The sequence below is a fragment of the Lissotriton vulgaris genome, chromosome 6 (genome assembly GCF_964263255.1).
Source record: "Lissotriton vulgaris chromosome 6, aLisVul1.2, whole genome shotgun sequence".
In the NCBI taxonomy this organism is placed as follows: Eukaryota; Metazoa; Chordata; class Amphibia; order Caudata; family Salamandridae; genus Lissotriton; species Lissotriton vulgaris.
This window is the reverse complement of record NC_141694.1, coordinates 798,476,977-798,483,349: the sequence shown is the minus strand read 5'-3', so window position 1 is coordinate 798,483,349 and position 6,373 is coordinate 798,476,977. Positions and strand designations below refer to the sequence as shown.

The window sequence follows — 6,373 nt, the reverse complement described above, 5'->3', positions numbered from 1 at the left end:
ACACTAATTGTAGCAGTGATTTATTTCATTGTGACTGATTAAAATCTTTATAACTACCATCATAAGTATAACATCATTAGATAAACACACTAATACTTTAAACAGGTGCAGTTTGGAACCTATTCACAAATGGCATTTTGTAGTATGTTAAAAGGTACTATAATAGTAATATTAACTTACTTGCGATTCACAAACCTATGTGCAGATGTCTCCTCAAAGCCTATCTTTTATGTGCAGAGATCCCCACCATGACTGAGGAGATCGCTGCACACATGGGTATATGTATTTGAGGTATACTTAAGACTAAAGGAGAGCAGTTTTGGTAGGAGTAAGGAAACTCTAAAGGAGGGCAAGGGAGGGGTACAGTGAGGGACACGCACCCACCCACAAAAGAGTAAGCACCTTCCTAGTCACAAACTTCACTTCTAGAGTTACTACACTGAAAAATGCTCCAAAACAGTTATAAATGTACTCCTGCTCAGGGCTGGAATAATGCAGCACTGTCCATGACCCCTGACAGGGGGAGCAAGACAGGGCATCCAGACAGCATGCTAGAGCCCAGAAGAATAGAAAGTGTGGGCTGCAGGCAGCACAGACACCACTGAAGTCCAAGCAGCATGGTACAGCAGATGGCAGGAGCACAAAGCGCTGGGGCCAGACACCAGCCTCTGATGCGGTGTGGCTGCAGCAATGCCCTGCGTGCTTGCCCTGATCATCCGTAGTAGCGCTGCACCGGCCGGAAGTCATGAGCAGGGCAGCGGCAACACTACTCCTCTGCCTGCTGGGATGCACATTTGGAAGGCAGTGACCAAGAGCCTGCAGAGTGGTAGCAGCAGTCCACCGCTGCCATAGCACCATTGCAAGAGGTGAGATTGAAGCTTCAGGTTAGAGGTGCCAGCACTCATCAGACAATATTTGAAGTCTCCATTGAGATCTTTACCAGCTTAGTTTCAATCACCACTGGGAACTCTGGAGGAGATGACAGCATGTTGATCAAGTTCCAGTATAAATTGGGCAGTCAGTTGATCGACACCGCTTCTAAGCATGCTTATGTGCCTAATTCTGCACCACGGAGGCCATTTAGATGACCTGTTTTCTCTTCTCTGAGTCTTGGCCTCCTCACAGAGCACTCTGCCACATTCATGGCATATAAATATGCTGTTCAGATTGTCTCAGAATATCAAGGCTCCAGGATCCAACCTCAAATTCTCTTTTAGAGAAGAGCTCTGAACCTGCCCGGGAATTCTACCTACAAGGATCTGGCTGCTTTGCTAAGGGTGGCCAGTTCTCCCTAGGAAGTGGGCAGCCTTTCTAATATACAAAGATTTGAGAGCATTGGTACAGGGAATATCACATGATATGAACTTACCCCTGTGACTGCCATGAGTGTGCATTGGTCACCCAAGACATTGCTTCCTACCACATCATGTTTGTTCTGCCATTCTGGGAGGAATGGCCTTCCTACTTTTGTTTTGCAGTGCCTTCTGTTGTACTATTGCAGGAGAAGGTTTTTGAAGCCATGTCAGAATCATAGGAAACCTAAGCTTTCCACAGCACTCGACAGTTCCAAAATGGATCAGACAATTTCCATGTCACACCTTAATTTAATCCGCAGTGTCATATGAAAATGGTGTCTTCGAGTTGTGAAGCTGATCTGCACATGCCTATGCTTCAACCTTCATACAATACCACCTGGGACTTTAGCTCTTGAGGGGAGTTGCTTCCACATCAAGAGGCAAGAGTGAGTAGATTCTCTTTTGATAATGTCACTCCTGCTGGTACTTTAAGAAAAGTCTACCATAAGTCCGTAGAAATATATCCTTTGCAGTGCCGAAAAGTGGTAGAAGCAGCAGATGGTTATGAGTTGCACATGAAACAGGACTACAGGAGAAACTATAATTCTGTAATAAGCCCTCATCATTTATTGGAAGAACAAGATAAGGAAGTGCAGGAATCTGTGAATCACGTTATTGCAGGAAGCAAGCAACTGTATAGGAACAAATTTACCTCATGCCTTCTGCTCCAGAAAAAGAGCACAATTTGGACCGCAGACCTGCTGAATGTATAATATCCAGATTAGCTGATCATCTTGAAAGATTTCATCTTTTCCCCATCCAGGTCAGTTAATGTGCTATAATTCAGTTGGTCAAGCCACCAACTGTATTTACAGAAATGTGTTGCCAACACAAGTTATTCCAGATCGTTACGTGAAATTATCGGATCACCCATATCTCAGCCAGCAGTTGCATGATCCTGCTGATCAGCAGTTTAAAATTGAAGGGCTTCAAGCTGAACTTTCTAATTCTCAAGCTCAATAACAACACTCAACTTCTTCCACATTCCTAGCAGCTGTTACCACCACCATGCTTAATTTCACAAACAATCTCACAGCAAGATTTACATGCTGCGGAAGGAATGGAGTGGAGTCCACAAAATGCCTCTGAATCAATGTCCATCCCCCCATGCCATAACAATGCCTCTCTGGTTCAGATGAATGGTGACGTGCAGCTCCGAACTGAGAAAGTACTGATGGTGCTATCTGGTGGTAAGCCTATGCCACATCCACAGGCTTGATTTGCGTCTCTAAATGGGAGGTAAAATGCACACATTAGACATTCGTATACTGATCTTTAAAGAGCAGGTAAGAAAGGTAGCAATGATGCAAGTTTAGATTCTGGAGTTGGCATGAGTGAATCAAAATCTGCATGAAAAGGAAATCCTTGTTTCAGTTACAAAACTTCAGTCCCATTTCAAGTCTACCAGCAAAAAGAACAGAACATTTCACACCCTACAGCTTACACACAACTTGTGTATTTGGAGGATATGCACCAAAGTTTTTGTCAATGTGGAACATCAGTCATAAGCCCTGAGGAAAGTAGCCTGCAATCTTTCTTTGATGCAGCTTTAAGATAAAATGCCTAGTCTGCAGGAAGAACCTACTAAAGGAACTGCAGAGGTCTGACCTGAGCCATTAATGAGCGCCGAACATGGGACTTCAGGCATGGATAAAAGTACAGAAGAGCAGGGACAGAGCAAAAAAAGTCCATGGCAAAAGCGAGAAGAGAGACCATTGCTGGCATTCAATATGAAGTGAAATGTTGCGAATTTACTGAACAGCTAAGTATAACATTTCCAATATTGCTTTCATGTTTGTGGAGAGCTTCTGCATCTACAGCAAGAAAATGCAAGAGACATCTAAAAGCATTATCTTGTGATGTATTGCAGTAGGCTCTTCAAACGTCCACAGTAAGGGGGCGAGGGGGAGCATCCAAAGAGTAAACCATGGCAGTCCACCAAGTCAATTTAGGCACAGGACACATCCACTCCACCAATGCAACAGAGTTCTGCCCCGTCTCAGGGATGGGTCACCACTTTGGTAGCATGCAACAGGCGAAAGCATGGCAGGGGACACTGGGCCTTGTATCTCAGAAGAGCCCGATAGGCTCCAGAATTGTTCCCCTACACAACTTTATCAAAATTGTTGAATGGGGGAGGAGGGGGTGTCTCATCTACTGCCCATGGGGAGTCCGGTCGTAAGAGGCCAGTGCAGATCCGTACGGTTGACCCACAGTGCGACCAGCCAGGTGCCCCAGTTATCACTTTACGTGGGGGCACAAGGCATGAAACTCCTTCTGGCCCGCAGGGCCCAGTCTGCGTATTAGCAGGAGGCCCATCTTGGCACCCTCTTATTCTGACAGTTCTCAGGTGCATGCATGCTTCCTGGACAGTGCAGGAAAGCGCATTGAGGGAAAGAGCCTGGACCCTTCAAATAGCCTGTTCTGTGACTGCGCAGGCCTCCTGGTTGATCTGGGCCCAACCCCCTAGGCACGTTGCCCTAGGCGGCCGTGGTCTAGACAAATCACTGGCCATAGGAGGTGGGGGCCCAGAAAAGGGGGTACTGTACAGACCGCCAAAATCCACCCCTACTCATTGCACTTATTGTCGAGTCCCGCTGTCTGATCCGGGCCTCCCAGGCTCTGCCACTTCACCCCAGTCCCATGCCACAGTCACTACCAAGGCTATCACAGGAGCACCAGTGACGTGGGCACCTTCACCTCCAGCACCAGGGGTGTCAAGGTCGCACAAGCCCAGTCACCAGTATCAGTGCCGCTCTGCTAAGACCAAAGCAGCGTAGAGGTGATCCACTGCAGTTTCAGGCCACATTGAAGGCCCCGCGGACCATGTGGGACTCACGGTCAAGAGCCGATGTTGCGGGGCATCAAAATGAATAATATTCCGTTCAATTGAGTATTCCGCCTCTTCTGGTCATAGTGCCCCCACACGTGGACCCTTGGATGCGCAGATGGTGGCGGGTGTTACCGGTTTGTTACTCTCCCCGGTGGAACTGCCCATCTGCCATCTTACAGCGCCTGGCCACGCTCCTGCTTTTTATGCTGGCCAAGATATTACATCTGAATGGTGATACATGCAATTGGGTCAAAAAACACCAGTCCTGCATATGCATAGACTAAGGTCAAAAAGCAAGAAAACCCATTTTTCTTAGTCACCCCATGGTTAGCAAATATGAGGGAATATAATTATTATACAAACAAAAGTAAGAGAACAAGACAAAACAAGAGAAGACGCAACTTAAAAAAACAAACACCTCACAAACATATACAAATGTAGAAATAAACATTTTTTCTAGATATCTTTGTAGAGACTCACATCATTTGCATACTTTGAGACAAAAGTTAATTGATTTAACCATTCATCATTTGTGGGGGACAAACCAACCTTCTTTTTCAGACAGATCATTTTAAGGCATGTTCTTAATTAGTGTCACCTCTGGATTTAAGTCTTCAGGTAACATGGTTCAGTTTCACTTGTGAAAATGATAAGTAACCAAGAGTAGCCGTTGTTACCCCTTTCTTGCCCTTTGGTAATCCTGGCACTTCCTCTGTAACCACTTGCTTAATCACAGTTTCAACAGACCTGTTCACTTTCAGAGTTTTTTCCATTTCTTGCCCTTCCACCAAAGTCTTGAGCAAAAATGGACAGTCTTTAGGAAACTTAGGGCCTGATTTAGATTTTGGCGATACTACTGTTATTAATCCACAACAGCGGTTCCCAGTACTCCATAAAGCTAACGTAGGTCCGCCTGCCTATTTAGATGTATGCTGGCTGACTCCGTTTGCGTTGACAGAGTGTTCACCACCACGTATGGGGCTCACCACTGCCGATGCGGTGGACTTCAGTGCTGGCATAGTACTCCATTGCCTTCAGGGTGACGGGGTTTTGCTAAGTATATTTCGATTTCACAGCTGTGCTAGTGATCTTCTAGAGATGGTTTGCTGAAGAAGTGAATATATCATGGATCGTGGTCAGCATTGGACTATTCCTATGGCTGTGGATGGATGTTAGCATCACACACTTGATGTCTTTTGGCTAATTGTTAACACCAGCATAACACACTTTAAAACACTCCATTTCTGACAAAGATCATTTGCCATTCCAGCACAGCAGAACTTTGTAGCAGAGCACTTTACCACTGAATTTAGTTTTTTGTCTTCTCATTTTTGCTCTCTCATTCTTGTTTATTTACCTCTTTTTCTTTAGGATTATGTGGGTTATTTAAGTTATTTCATTTCATAATCTCAGAATGGCAGGGAAGAAAAATCCCCATTTTACTGAGGGTTAATTGTCAGTCATGGTTGATGAAATCATTAGAGTAGAGCCACAATTGTTTGGAGCCCAAGTACAAATGGCAACTATAGCACAAAAAACAGGCACATTTGGGCCAGAATAGTTGACAGAGTGAATGCTGTAGCAAACAACCTTCACACACAGGGGGAAATTAGGCAAAGGTGGAATGACCTGATGGGGTGTGTGCATTCCCTGCCTCCAAGCGTCACCTGGGGGACTAGATGGTGATTCTTCCAGGGCCCCCTTACAACTTTTTCCCCGGAAGGAGAAAGTCTTGTAGATCCTACATCCTGAATGCTTGATGGGATAACCTGGTGGAGTGGAGACTGGTAAGTTAGACTGTTGGATGGGTCACTAAACCTAAATGTCCTTATTACTTTTCATTTAGCTGTTCCTAATGTGTTTTGCACTTTTGCAAACATAGAAACCTACATGTATTTGTATCAATCTATTATTTATCTTGCTTGTGCGTTTCAATGTATTATCTCTTTTTTAAGATTACAGTTATCAACCTCCATTAGATTTCCCATGATGTAATGGTTCTTGTAAGTGCTTTTACAACAAATAACATATTTCATATATGTTATGTTATGGTAATAACACTTCTATAGTGCACAAATACCACAGGTCTCCTGGCGCTTATTCTACGCGTTATGATACAATTATGTAACAGATATTGTTAAGATGAGAAAGTCAATCTCGTCCAAAAGCTTGTTCGAATAAAAAG

At 44.5% G+C, this 6,373-nt stretch overlaps 1 pseudogene; it reads left to right on the top strand.

Annotated features, from left to right (window-relative positions):
* The first annotated feature begins 745 nt into the window (after nucleotides 1–745).
* On the top strand, nucleotides 746–3,094 carry LOC147708019 (protein FAM171A1 pseudogene; annotated as a pseudogene).
* Nucleotides 3,095–6,373: the final 3,279 nt, after the last annotated feature.